At 32.5% G+C, this 16,266-nt stretch overlaps 1 protein-coding gene across 1 annotated transcript in view; it reads right to left on the bottom strand.

Annotated features, from left to right (window-relative positions):
* Positions 1-15,561, bottom strand: part of LOC139488479 (paired box protein Pax-5-like) — an 82,644-nt gene extending 67,083 nt beyond the window's left edge. Inside the window, exon 1 of the mRNA XM_071274108.1 lies at positions 15,456-15,561. The gene's annotated coding sequence lies outside the window, so the exon portion shown is untranslated. The remainder of the gene's footprint in view (positions 1-15,455) is intronic.
* Between the last annotated feature and the right edge of the window lie 705 nt (positions 15,562-16,266).

Genomic DNA, 16,266 nt, shown 5'->3' with positions numbered 1-16,266 from the left:
CAAAAATGTGAGGCACACTACGCCGGTTATCATCAGTGAGCAACACATTTTTTATTGTATTTCTTTATAGGCGGCAGAAAAAATATTACACATGTATGTTATTCCTTAATTAAAACAACCTATATAACTGGCTATCGGTACTGCAGATGCAATAGGTAACACTGTTAAAATATGCCGTACATGATTGCAAAATCTGTTGTATTTTAATGGTAATTGGAAACTCAAGACAAAAGCTGTTGTACACGATAACAAAACTGTGAATTGTTTTTTTAATTGCAATCGGGAACTTGATCCTATTGTATTGCTGTACATATAATCGGCAAAAGGGTGTGTATAATAGTTAGTTCCGTGCGAGACCTTCATGGGTATTCAAGATCGTTAAATACCCCCTGTAATATAGTAATAACTATCATGAGCTCTAATGTTTTTAAAATAAGGTTTCAAGTTTTAGCGTTCCTTGGCACAGGATAGGCCTTCCGTAGAAAATACAAGTTTAGTTTTACAACTGAATCTCAAGAAACATTACATTTATCAATATGTATTCTGCATTGCAAAACACTTGCCCCCTTTTTCATCATGGGCATTTCTGCCGGCGGGAAAAGTCCAGTCAGTTATCAAGTTTATATAACAAATTACAAGGCCAACCTTTTGCATGACAATCAAAGAATTCGTGTGGTCAAAATTGGTTTCGATTTTCATTGTGCTTCAGAGAAGATTTGAAAAAAGAATAACATATGAATGACGACGGATGCGGGACGGAATATCTTTCGCACGCCTTTTGCCGGTAGACGAGTATACAAGTTTGTATATGCCATATTCAGAACTTTCTATTCGCATGGCTTCGTAATATAAATACAATTTATGAATTAATACAAATAAAACGAGATATTTAGTGTTCGTCAATGAGACAGCAAACCAACGACACAAAAAACTAGAGACACTCATGGAATAATGTAGTTTGAAACAATATAGAAAAATTTCTATACAAAACGTCAAGCTGAAAATCTCAACTAGCCTGGAAATTTTAATACACTATAAAATATGACACTAGATATACTTCCCTAAAAACCAAAAACATAAATATATAATACAGACATCTTCTGACGAATATCCTGACTTTGGACAGTCACACGACCTTGCAAGGTCAGGAAAATAGTGTTATTCCGTTTAACTTGAGATCAAGGTCTATACTTCAGACCGAACCATATAAAGATAGGAAAATACTGTAAGCGCGGGTTGTGGTTTTCACTTAGCGTCAAAAAGTAATTTTAACTCTCAGACTTCCAAAAATTTAATGAAATCTTTGGTTCGATCCTTGTCCGATCAACCAAAAAAACTGGAAACAATTGTTTTCGGCAGGAGAGTAAGATTGGAGCAATGAGTTCAAGTAGGAAAAACGTCTTAATCTAGATAGCTACCTTGTGAAATAGCATGTTTACACAATCTGAATCATTGTTAGTGAATCATTGCTAGTTTATTGAATAAATGCACATAGTTAATGTGCATTTATTCAATAAACTAGCTGTAATTGTTAGTTTAACGCAGGGTTAATATTCGTGTTCTACATGAAGAATACACTTGAATATCACATTACCTTGTTCACGTCTTGGATATGGAATAAAATATTTGCTACTGGACGTTACACAACCAACAACTAATCAATCAATCTTGGATATGGTTAAATGATTACCCGCTGGACTCAAAACATCGATCAATTAATGTATTTTTTTTATACAGAGCCAAGTCACATTTTTTGCAGGAATTATATGAAATAATTTATTGTTGCTTGCGTAACATATAGTGGCGAATATTTCATTTCTGCAGGAAAACAAAAAATGTAAATCTATAGACAGCTTTGGAATAGAGTGTCATCGGATGGAACTCGACTATCGCCGGAAAATGAGCAAAGGGGATACTAATTGATAGGACTAAAACATTACAACAATCCTTGTACATGCATTCACATGATGCAGACCCTCAATATCTTTTTGTAACGATTTTGGAACATGCAGAGAGTATGACACTCTTCCAACAAAAGTCATGTAAATTTTAAACATTCCCAATCCTACCGGACGTGGCTGCGTATTTATACATCCCACACAGTCAAGCCGTTGAGCACCTTTTTAGCATGGGTATGGGAGAGGAACACGGTTGACAATATTGTTACTCTCCATTCACTTCAAAATTATTCGAAATCAGTTGGCCCAAAAGGAATGAAATGCTAGGAGATGCGACCGATGTACGTTTTATTTGTCTCAGTCATTCGGCAAAACACGTAGGTATAACTAGGTTAATTCAACCTAGTGAAATTTGAAGTCTAAATAACGAATACCTAAATGCGAGGACGAGAGACGACTGGTAGAAATCCTGTGTGTTGACACTGTTCATCACTATATAGATTACTTTACCAACAACAAAATGCACGGTGTTTCAGAAATAACTAACGCCATCGAGCAATCATGCTTTTACGGTATACGGCAGTCTATCCTTTAACTCATTTTGTCAAATATTTGTCACACATTTCTATCGACTCTAAAAGGAATATCCAAACATGTCATGCGTAACAAATGCATCTGATTCACTAGCTTCTTATTTGTAAAAAAAAAAACACATTTTGACTTCAAAAGACAATAAATACAGTTGGACATTCAATATATTGTACAAACGGGATTGCATGTACTCAAGCAATCTGACTAAACCCATGCCAATCCATTCTCAAACATATTAAGAAAACTAATACAGAAATTAAGCCATGCTGTATGTTTCATTCTCTAAGTAAATCAAGCATTATTAATGATTCAAAATCGACCATTATTTTTTTCTCTCAATAAATAATAAGTTGAATCATCATGATTTTTCTTGTCTTACAAGGATTTAGAATCAATACCTCACTGATACAGTAATGAACAATTCTGAAAAGATATTAACTGCATGGAAGAAAATTCCGGTCGTGAACCTAACAAGAGGCTCCAATGCCTTCTTTATATATCGAGAATCAGATATGTATTAAGTGATGGAAAGTAAACAGAGGTATAGGGGGAGGGTTGAGATCTCACAAACATGTTTAACCCCGCCGCATTTTTGCGCCTGTCCCAAGTCAGGAGCCTCTGGCCTTTGTTAGTCTTGTATTATTTTAATTTTAGTTTCTTGTGTACAATTTGGAAATTAGTATGGCGTTCATTATCACTGGACTAGTATAATTATATTTGTTTAGGGGCCAGCTGAAGGACGCCTCCGGGTGCGGGAATTTCTCGCTACATTGAAGACCTGTTGGTGACCCTCTGCTGTTGTTTTTTATTTGGGCGGGTTGTTGTCTCTTTGACACATTCCCCATTTCCATTCTCAATTTTATTGTAGGAACGGTGATTCATTGGAGGATAATATATGAAGGATCAATTCCATGTGTATTTATTTTACACAGAAAATGTTGAAACACTTTTATATTAATATGTGCCCAAACTTAAATTCAATTTTTGTAATTTTTGAGTTATTTATCGTAAAAATGAAAATGAGGCAATGTGTTGGCTCAAAACAAATCTTTTCATTAGCATTAGAGCTTAGTGCTACAAACAGAACCATATTTGTTAAATCAGATTTTAAAGTACTTGCAATGTAAAAGAAATATCAAAATGCTGCAAAACATTTCACATTTTGGAGGACAATGATAGTAATTTCTTTTTGAATGATATACAATTATGTCCATGACCCTCTCATTCCCCAATCTACTCATTCTATTTCATAATTCTGGTCACTTGACTGTAAGTCCCCCCTCCAAAAAATTTCTTTTTCTCTGATTAACCCGTCTTTATATTTAGAATAGAAAGATGAATTTGGTAATCAATGGAAACAAAAACAGTTTTGTGGCATTTATTGGAACTTATCACATCATCATCATAACCAAAATACTGATCTAATATTGGTATTCTGAATCCTGTCATGCTATTATGTTATCTGAATTTTGTCATGTTATCATGTATTCTGAATTCTGTCCATTCTAAAATCTTTAGTTTGAATCAATATTTTTCTGCTTGTCCCGCTACGAAACCTATCATGATTTTTGAACATTATTTCAAAATAAATGCACACTATAATTTCTGAATTTACAGCAATTTATTAGTTTAAGAAGTAACATTAGGAAAACAAAACACATCATAAAGACTGCTGACATTGCAACAATATAAATAATGTATTGAACAGGTTATATAATAAAATATAGAATGCAAAAGTTAGTAACAAAAATAACAGTTGCAAAACTTTTAAAAAGCTGTATTAAAAAGGGAGTAGGTGTGTTACAGAATTAATAAGCTTATAAAATGGTGTATTACGAAGTAATATGGGTTTTGGTTTAAAATGATTAAAATGCTAAACAAATATTTGAAACGTTTCAACTAGAAGGCCTTTCAAATATTTCATGGAGATTATAAGGCCAAAAAGAAGGGGAAACTTCAATTTTATTTGTACATTCAAAAGTGCATATTTCTGAAATATAATATATGCCAGGGAATTAAAAGCTCCCAATTTAAAATATGTACTAGTATACAATTCTGAAATAGATTTGTTCATTTAAACTGATATTGTTCTCTAGATATTGCTATTAATTATCTAGTTAGTCATGTTAGTAATTGTCTATATTCCATATTGGTTGATTAAAATCAAGCTAAACGATAAATTCATTAATATGCTTAAGTATACTGTTACACGAAGGCCTTTTGTAGGAGTTTATATAAAAGAGAATAATGGACAAAAATTACAGAATAATGGACAAAAATCAAAATAGTGGAGAAAAAAAAGGACAAAAAATATAAAGAAAAGAGTATAATGGGGTGCTAAAATATAAAAATAGAATAGAGAAAAATGACTTTAAAAAATAAAGAATACAGATATGAAGGACCCCCATCCAGGCCCTCTTACATTATGGCTCCTCAATTACCTTTTTTTTCTTTTCTTTTTATTATATGTTTTGTTTTGTTTCACTTCAACTTTATTACAAATCTATTAAAATAAGTACAAATGTCAGCCAAAAATAAAGTAAAATTGTGACTGTATCCAGGGACCAATAACTATAAATACGTATCAGTTCAAACTGTATCACAACTTGTAATTATTACAACTGGTAAAAAAACATCAAAAGCACTGAGAAATAAACATACATTTTTAATATACTTCATGCTATATATACAGTCAATAATAAAAGATATTTTGTTTTTTAATGTATATTTACATCATTTTTAATCATGTTTTAATCAACATTTAATTCATAGGCTATTCAGAAATGAAATATATTTTTTAAAATGTATATATATTGCATGAATTTTTTCTATCATGGTTTTATACACACCTCATTTGTAGATCAACTGGAATTTTTAATGTCTTCTAGTACAAAACTTGGATATCATGTGGGGCTGAATAATTTTAAATACAGTTAAATCTCTTTATAGATTGAATATTCGATGAAAAAAGTTTTATTGTCCTTATTCAACAATTACAGATTGGTTTCATTCAGTCAATTGTCCTGAACATGCATGTAATATTTGCCACTGGACATTAAGCAACCAACAATCAATCAATCAATCATTTATACAGTCAAAAATATCTTGAAAAAAAAACATATCAGGTGTATCTTTGCAGATTTTCATATTTGTTATGGGATTGACATAGTTTTGGTCCAAAGTTGGACAAAATCCATTTCAAAAGCAAAATACATATACTAATATCATAGTATAGCATTGGTTTAATACTAATTATATTATGAAATACATTTAGAAAAAATTAACAGTAAACTGTTCAGGTATTTCAATTACTGAAAAATTACTGGTCACTTTTGTTGGTCAATCTGATTTCTCATTAAAGTAAAACTCTCCAGCAAGGTCAAGGTTGGAAATCCTAGGTTCTTCTTGAAAAATAATATCTCATTTTTAATCTCCATATAAAGCATCTTCAAAATATAAGTAATGGAACACCACCATCAAAATGATTCTACAAAATATGAGGAAGAAGGAGTTGTCAAAATGGTACATAACACTACAGGGAGATAACTCTGTGAAAAAGTCAGCTGAACATTTTAATCAAGTTTTATTGAAACATTAAGCTTCTCTATGACAAAAATAAGTGTTTGTCAAACTGCTATATATTCAATGAAAATTTTCCATTAAAGTGTGTGTTTCATGTTTTTTGAAATTTTTATATCTTTGTCAAATGGTCAAAGTAATTATTTTGTCAAAATTTTATGAAAATTTAACAAGCCAAATTAATTTTAGTCCAGGGGTTTAGTACCACCTTAAATGAAAAAAAGAATGGACAACCAACAGGCAACTAATATAGGAAGTAAAATATTACCTTAAATATGTTCAAAATTTGTTTATACTCTCAAAAGTTTGATTTTGAAATTTATACACTGAGAGTCCTTAAAAGTTTAATAAATAAAACAATTCTTGGTTGTATTCTTTGATATATATTAAAAACACACTAATAATACAAATAAAGAGTTTAACCACAGTAATTCAGACAAACAAAAGTAAATATCATTTTATAATGTAAAAATAAAACATTCTTGGCAATAAAAGTTAAATATCCCCGTCTGAGTGGTTATAGAGTAAACATTTGTTATATGGAGATCACACTTCAAAGTTATAACTGCATTAAAACATCAATCTTATTATGGAAATAATGCATATACATTTGCATAACTATAAATAAACCAATGGTATTTCAATTTATTCAATATATATGTTCCAGACCGTATGAGTATTTGGACCGTACGCGTACGGTCTGGACCGTATGCGTACTTTTTCAAAATACTCATACGGTCGGACCGTACGCGTACGGTCTGACTAATATTTAAAAGTTGGTCAAGTTTATTGGTTACAAATGCATATAGCAGATCAACATAATTTAAATATCAAATTAATCTAAAAAAGTTCAATTGTAATTGAAACAAAAACTTTATATTTTAACTTTTTTTAAATTCACCCTTATTAAATCTGTTAGTCTCTTGTATGAAGCATGTCGATCAGTAATACATTAATTGAATTATGATCACTGAAATTGAAGATATCGTAAGTAAACATAATGTGGGAGGTCAATTGTTTTAGAATATTTAGCAACTTTACCAAAAAATGCAAATGCAAAGGAACATGCATGAACTGCATACATGAAAATGTAAATAAAAATATTACGTTACTTGAATTGTGTCACCTTGGGCGAGAGTACCAAAATGGGATTCAGATATAAAATTAAACAAATACTTAATTTCAATTGTTCGTTTGTTCATTTTATCTATCTATTTGTAATAAATTATCAATAACAATTTATAAAACTAAAAATAAAGATTGTGATAAATGCTTGTTTCAATTTAACCCATATGATTAAATAACATGTATGGTCAGCTCGTACTGGACCGTATGCGTATACTCATACGGTCCGACCGTACGCGTATGGTCGGACCGTACGAGTATACGTATACGGTCCGGACCGTACGCGTACGGTCCAAATACTCATATGGTCTGGAACATAAATACTGTACAATGTGGGGACAGGTAAGACAACAGGCATGACAGGTATTTTCAGTAGCCTAAATTAGAAATTCAAGTTCACTCAAGCATAAAATTTAGGTCAAGAAAGGTTGCATTACTGCATATTAATCCAGGAATTCTAGTGTGCACTTATTCTTGGATTTTGGAAGATATTTGCAATTTCAGTAAATGCTGCCGGGTTTACATCATGTACATAATGCTAAGAGAATTAAAAATAGACTATAAAGATGAATTTTCACTGCAATTTTCAACTTTTTTAAGGAAAAAGTCACAAGAATTTCTGCATTTATAGAAGGGGCCGATATCAAAGGGAGTCTAAGCAAATTCATAAAACAAAGAGGGATCGACACAAGCAAGGCAACAACAACTGAAAATGACATGGCAAACAACTACAAAATATTACATAGTGACAAATATACATCTTTATAATGCAGATCTAAACCAACCTCACCAAAAGGCAAAGGTTATTTCAGTTGCTCTGGAAAAGTAAGCAGATTTTGCTCCATTTGTGTCATAAATGAAATGGCTATTTTTAAAAAACTTTAATTTTTGTATAGTTTCAAAAACTAGTAAAAAATATTTGCGAAAAAAGTGCTTTGAGTTTTTATTTAAATAAGTGGTTGAGGTTTTGTCGCTGTTTTGTGTATCATTTAATCAGATATAAATCAAGTTTGTCTTTCTCATTTCCATTGTTTTACGTTTGTCATTTAGGGGCCTTTTATAGCTTACAAACCCTGTTTCCCATTGTTGAAGGCTGTGTAGGATGACCTATTGTTTCTTAAACATCATTTGGTCACAAGTGTTTATTTTTCTCAATGGCAAGCATACCAAATCGTCTTAATTATTTTGTTATGGATTATATGTAATATTTAGTTAGCAGATGGTTTGGGTATAAGTGCGACCGCACTGACACTTATTTGAAATTCCATTTACTGCATGAAAAGATATATAAGGTCATATAAACACATTTTCACTTCATCATGTAATGATTTTTCATCCATGTGACATAACACAAAGTTAAACATCCTACATGTCTCAAGTGTGGAAAATTGGAAGAAAATCTTAATCCCTAATATATGCACACCTTTAGTATATAAATGAACAAATAATCTGCATAAAATTTAGGTTGAAACTGTACTAGAAACCCAGACAACCCCAGCACTTTGTTTGCATAAATTTTATAAAGAATTACAAACTGGCAAAGTTCAACATTCTGTAAATTTTAGTGGAAAATTTAAGAAAATCAAGAACTGGAAATAATATGCACTTTAAGCTGAATTATCATGATTATGTTAAAGTTCTCACTTGAAAACTATGAGAGAGGAAGCTCAGCAAAGTCTGACAAACCATATACCATAAATAAATAATTTCACCAAACATGCCAAAACTGAAAAAGTTCAATATCCTGTAATTTTTTGGATAATTTAAAATATTAAAAATTCAAATGATATGCACAGACCGCACCATAAGTTTATGTACAAACCTTCTACATACCAGTAACAGTGGCAGATTCAGGGGGTGTCCAGGGATTGGAATTCCCTTTTTTTTTTTTAGGACAATGGGGAAATGTGGTTGGAACCCCCCCCCCTCTTTGTCCATTTTCAAAATGGATGGATCCGCCTTTGAGTAAATTAAAAGTTCTAGGACAGGGAGAAAATAATATGCTACCAATCTTTTTGTCACATACAAATAATATTGATACATTTACAAGAGATAACAACACCATCCAAAAGCATTTAGGGTATACATCAATGAGTTGGTAAAAAACTGCAATACACACACACAACATACAGCTGCTAAAATGTTACTTATTTTTTTGTATGCTGCTGGTTCCATCATATATAACAAGCTAATCAAACCAGAGGCCCAAAGGAGGATCAGTATTTTTTTCTTTTCATTGCTTGCTTTTTCAGATCATTCCTGACTCCCAATCGGGATTATGCTACATGTATTATGTAATGTTTACTTTTATTTAGGGACATCAAAAGTTCAATGAAGGATAAAAAAACTTAATTCACATAGTTTTTTCACCTACCCCCTCACCCCCCTCTTAACTTAATTTGGGAAAAATCAATTGACCCATATGGATATATGTAAAAATCAATGTCGGATAACCAAATCTTGCAGCAGTTCAACCCCCACCCCCAAACTATTTGAATTAATTTTTTTATCTTACATCAATCTTTTGATGTCGTCCCTTAAATTGTCATGTTTTCATTCTTAAAAAAACAGTGTCTGTTATACTTAATTTAAGTTTTAGAGGCCATGTATTTTTTTTAACATGTTAAAATAATTGATGTTCATATGTAGACAGCTTTGCCTCTGCTCAGCAGATCTAAGCAGTAAACATTATTCATGCACTCATACAGGTATGATCTAAAAAAGCTAAAATGCAAGCCAGCAACAGCATGAAGAGAGAAAAATAAAACACAAGAAAACACTCGCTATAGCTTTGATTTGCATAGATGTTATTGATAACTCTAGATAACTTACATATATACCTACTTGCTCCATATTTTTTCTTGAAGTAACATCCTGTCAAAACATAAAAAAATCAAAGCGCTGTAAGCGCTGAAGGCAGTTAACCAAAAACCAAGGCAACCGTAATTATGAAAACTGTGGCAATGTTGCCTCAACATTAAACATTCATATATAGCACATTCATGTTTATCTAATGATTTATTTATTAAGGCAAATAATTTATATGTTATCAAGGTTTCAAAAGCAATGCATATATCAATGTATATTTGTTTATGGTGAGTCTGCAGTGGTACAAGTTCCCAATGATTGCAGTTGTTCTACTTGGTTGTTAACCTTGGTTTTATTCGACTGCTAGAGGTTCAAGTTGACTTAGTATGAAGATGTAATAGTATGAATGGACTGGTTTCCCTGGAAAGAAAACTGAGTTTGTGTTCTATAGTACAAAAGTTATGAGACACGAATCAGACAAATGTTCACTACAACAGGGATCAAAGGTGAGGTCTGACTGACCTGACCATAGTAAATGTAAATGATTTGTTATTTTGTCCCATACATATGAATATATATAATTCAGGGGGGGGGGGGGGATCTCAACGGTTTTCAAGTTCTCAAACAGGTAGGGGTAAGCTGAGGATTTAGGGGGGCAGGGGGCCTCCACTTATGAAAATTTCTGGATCCACCACTGGGGGTAGGGTGACCCTAGGGACTTCCCCTACATTTCATTTTAATTGTTATATTGTCCCATACATGAATATATATGGTTTAGGGGTGGGGATCTCATTGGTTTCCAAGTTCTCAAACAGGAGGGGTAGGTTGACCCCAGGGATTCCACCTATATTTCATTTAATTAGTTATATTGGCCCATACATGAATATATATTGTTTTGGTGTGGGGATTTCAACCGTTTCCAAGTTCTCAAACAGGAGGGTTGGGGTGACCACAGGAACTTCCCCTATATTTTATTTTATTTGTTATATTGTCCCATACATGAGTATATATGGTTTAGGGGTAAAGATCTTGACCATTTCCAAGTTCTCAAACAGAAGGGTGTACAGTGACCTCAGGGACTCCCCTTATCTTTCATTTGAATTGTTATGTTGTCCCGTACATGAATATATGGTTAAGAGGTGGTGATCTCAACGGGTGTCAAATTCTCAAACAGGAGGGGATAGGGTGACACAAGGGACTCCCCTATATTTCATCTGATTTGTTATATTGTCCCATACATGAATATATATGGTTTAGGGTGGGGATCTGGACCATTTTCAAATTCTAAAACAGGAAGGGTGGGGTGACCCCCAGCGACTCTTCCTATATTTCATTTGATTTTTCATATAGTCACAAACATGAATATATATGGTTAAGGGGTGTGGATCTCGACCGTTTCCAAGTTCTGAAACAGGAGGGGGTGGGGTAACTCCAGGGACTCCCCCCTATATTTCATTTTATTTATAATATTGTCCTATACTTGAAAAAATGCAGGGGCGGATTCAGGCGGGGGTTGCGGGCTTGCACCCCCCTTAAATATGCAAAGCATGGGTTGTTCTCAGCTAAATAAAGAATATTCCGATAATTTTACCTCAAATTTTTTTAGCCTCGCTCTGCTCAGCGAAAATTTAAGTTTGCGCCCCTCCTAACCTAAAATCCTGGATCTGCTCCTCATATGGTTTAGGCGTGGGGAGCTCGACCGTTTCCAATATATCAAACAGGAGGGGGTAGAGTGGCCCAAAGAATGCCACCTATATATCATATGATTTACTTACATTTAGGTATATATAATATAGTTGCATTATTTGTGAAAATAAAGAAAGAAACTTTCAGCTACTTTAATTGACCCTTCAAAATTGAGAAAAACAAATAACCCTTCGAAATTGCAGTAATATGTTTACACTTTAAAAGCATCTCACATGCATTATCATCATTTATCACTGATAAAGAAAATTTAGACTGTGACCATGAACATGTCTATTGTTAGATATACGTACTGTTTCCAGCTGTCACGTTGTATTGGAGTTTTAAATTAAAATTTGTCAAAAAGTAATTTTGAGTTTCTGTATAAAATATTTTTCTGCATTTTCTTTCTTTTACGTATATCTTTTGGTTTACAATTCTAGTGTTTATATTCATTTACCATGCATAGATTTATTTTTTCACCTGCTTTGATTTATTTTGTAATTGATCGCCAAACCCGGAATTATCCTTATCCGCTTCCGGAATCGGATCCGATATTGTAAACTTTTGTCTTCACGGCCGCCATTGTTATGTGTTTACAATGTTGTTTTTGGTCAATCAGATACGATTTTACTTGAATTTATACAACATTTGTCGGTGACTTTCTGTATAAAGCTAGCGGTTGAACAAAATGAACATCGTTGTCATGAATAATAATGATAAAAATAAGTTTTTAGCTCGTTTAATTGGAGACTTTGGTGACTTGCATGGAAGGTTTGCAAAGTAATTTCTTATTTTCTTTCAAGTGGAAGGTGACTACGTTGGGCGTAGCTAGAAACCAACTATCCTGGTCGAAATTCTGCTTGCAAAAGTGGAAGGTCGCGGACCTCGGACCACCGCTAATTTGCACACCTGCCTCCAAATTCAAAAGCTACGAAAATTTCTTTTTCTAATTTGAAATTGCCGCCAACAGCATGAACAGTTGAACCTATTATATAATAGACTACTGACGTAGTTGTACTACGTATTGATGACAAACAATATCCCTACGACTTTTGCCATTTGGGAAATCTAAACTACTTGTCTTAAGAGATTTTCGGCGATTAAATATTTCATACAATTGTTCTTTGACATCTTAGCTAAAAGCACAAGTCATAATGAACTACACAAGGATTCTTAATAAGCACTACTTCCTATGTGTAACTTCAAAACTTTTGGATAAATCGACGATCATTGAAGGTTTTTCTGGTCATATTTTTTGTAATCCAGAATAAAAAGTATTAAACAAGTGTTCAATTAGTTATATATAACATAGTAGCGAGCTAGATAATAACAATGGCAAGTATTTCAGCATTTATTGGGTAGAACACAAATCTAGGGTGCTCGCATAATGCAGCTTAACTGCATAAAAATCCGACAGGACTGAATAAGTGCCAAATTAGAATAAAATTATTTTCTATAAGGTGGCCACATTTTTCTTCAAAAGAGAATCTGTGATGAAAATTGCACAACAGGTAGAATTACTAACATCCAATTGTTATGACTGTCAAATATTTGTCAAATGATAATAAGACTATTTTAATTTTATAAAGACTTTTGAACCAGAGGTTTATACCTTTTAGACTTATAAGTTAAAATTTGTATTTTTTTGACATGTTTACCACTCTCTGGTAGGATATTCTGGTATTTGGTCAAGAAAACAATTTAATTAAGTAAAATAAATTATCATGCTTACAACATTTGTACAATGTATACTGTTTTCATTTTTGGGGAAAAAATTAACCATGTTAACTGTTTTGTGTTTTCTATAGTGGGTTTCATTGGGGTCTAAGCGTGACGCGGGATTGCCGATTTTTTGTAAGCGTGACACGTGAAAGTCAAATTATTGTGGCGTGAAAACGGGAAATGAGGTCTTGCGGTACCCGGGAAATGACAAAAACATGAGAATTGCTTACGTACATAGTGTAAGCGGGATACAGGAATCTGACAAAACAGTAAGCGGGATCCGGGATCGGAACCCCCCAACATTTCCCAATGAGACCCCCTCTATAATCAAGATAAACAACAAAATCATCCGAAAACAGTTAAATTTTCCGCAAAATTGCACCAATTGTAAGCATGATTTTACTTTTAAAATAAGTAGGTAAAGTGGTAAAAACAGTCAGCCTTGTATAATAAATTTTTAATTGTACAATAGAAAGTTTATATGCATATAAACGTGTCCCATAGATTAAAATGAAATTGAGAGAAATAGAATAGCATACATTTTCAGTGCCTTGCTTAACTTTCTAAAATCTATAATCTGGAAGGCACAATGTGATGACATTTGACAGGTAAAATTTTGTATCAGTGAAAGTACATGTACATGTAGTTGCACAAATATAAACTCACTCATTACATTCATAACATTATCAGATAATGGGCAAATGGTTTTATTAATCATCAGAATTTATTTTTTAAAATTGACCACGGTCTGACAGTCTTAAAAGTATGTATTTAATTAACTTAATTAGCATTCTACATGTACATGTGATGTATATTTCAATGCTACTCCTAAGACTTAACAGAAAAAGGTATCATCTATAATACTAAAATTACGAGGTCCAATTTGTCAGCCGTCATCACGTAAAAACGACGAATCAAAAAATTCAACTTTATATATAACTAATATAGTACAAAGGTGTAGATTAAAAATTACACCACTCCAGGCCCTTTTGTTTTCCAGGTAATTAATATTGCCAATAATTAAGAAGTTCCGGGTCGAGTCCGATACCGATACCAATAGTATATCCACCTGTTACCGATTACCTTATCTGTATGTTCCGCATCTAACAGGCGCACCACCAAACGGTGTATTCAGGATTAATATGCTATATAGTATTACACGGGTCATAATCACAGGGTTGACACTACTTAATTGTCAAATTGTTACCTATTGTAGTATTTTAATCAGTTAGACTTTCTAAGATAACAATACGAATACTAAAAATCTGGACTAAAGTAAGGCGTATGGGTACAGTTTTCAAATTGAAAACGGGCATGACGTAAAACAGCGAATCAAAGAATTCAATATTTATAACTAATATACAATGCTGTTGATTAAAAAATACTCCATTCCAGGACCTTTTGTTTTCCAAATAATTAATATTATCAATAATTGATTAGTTCCAGTTCGACGGGTTCAAACAGAAAGATTTGAAAGCAGAAGAAAACTGTGTATCTTATAATCAGCATGACTTTATCAGATGACAATACTAATACTAAAATAAGGCTTGCGCATAGTTAACTTTAATTCAGTCACGGACCCGCGATATACGGGTGTGTTCTAGTGTATATTAAGTGTCCTGAATGTTTTGTAACTGACCATTACTATTACTCAAATACTTAAAGAGACATGCAATATTTGTTATATTCCATGCAAATTCAAATTTCAAGCAGTTAGTATCACCACAACACACAAATGCATAATGCTAAAAAGATGTATAAAATCTTATGTCATATTGTCAAGGGTACATATATATTCCAACTCCAATTTATTATGTCAACTTTTTTGCCATTAAGTGACATCACAGAAGAAACACAAATAAATAAAGATAGAAACTTAAAAGTAGCATCGTAAAAAATGTAATAATAAAGCAATAAATGACAACATACAAGTACTTATAGAGGGGGACTCCATACAGAGTTTTATATCAGTTACAAGTATAAATTGCATGTTTTATATTGTCTACGGAAATATAAACTGGCATTTGACTAATAAATTATAATTACTTTGTAGTGACAAGGGCTGCATTTGAAGTCTAGAGGGGTACACGTTGCAGTGGTATCATGCTGTTTATTTTTCCCACACAGGAAATGCACAATTATAGTAAAACCCAAGTCAAATTCCGGATACCGATATTTTTCCGGACTTAACTTGAACTCTACTGACAGGACAATAAAACTACCCATCGAATTTTAATTTGATACATAATAAAAGTATTTTTAAAATTAATTTCTAATCGACAGAACCTTGTAAGGAACTATTGACAAAAAAATGGACATAAAAATAGCCATGATCCATCTGGCGGCCTTAGTTGGATCTTACTGTTTCGAAATAGCTGATTCATAAATTTCTTAATATGCCATTTACTGACTTATATTGTTTTTAAAAAAATGTCCTTATCCTGGTACCACACGAGTCAATATTCTGTTTTCAAGCTTATATCTATGATTAATTAAAATTTTAAGTTAGTATAATTCGAATATATACATAATCATTTTTCAAATTTGATTCAGCATTATTATAATTTTGTGTAGTGTCTCCGCTGTCTTAGTTCATTACAACCTTCTTTATGTTTTGGAGATTATTCTTTGACTTAGGGAGCGATAATTTGAACATGGAGGGGTGAATTAACAGTTCCTCAGTCACTTTGTGATCTACATCTAGTTCAACTTCAAACAATGATTTAATCGTGTCCGATCTGAAGTGAAGTAATATTGATTGTAAAGATCTATAAATGCCCTACAGATATGTTTCTATCTATGAATTGTAAGATTGGAATTTAGATATAGTTTAATTTGTAATTATCAAATCAATCTT

This window comes from Mytilus edulis, chromosome 9 (assembly GCF_963676685.1).
Source record: "Mytilus edulis chromosome 9, xbMytEdul2.2, whole genome shotgun sequence".
Lineage (NCBI taxonomy): Eukaryota > Metazoa > Mollusca > Bivalvia > Mytilida > Mytilidae > Mytilus > Mytilus edulis.
The sequence above is the reverse complement of the archived record's forward strand: the minus strand, read 5'-3'. Positions and strand labels throughout refer to the sequence as shown.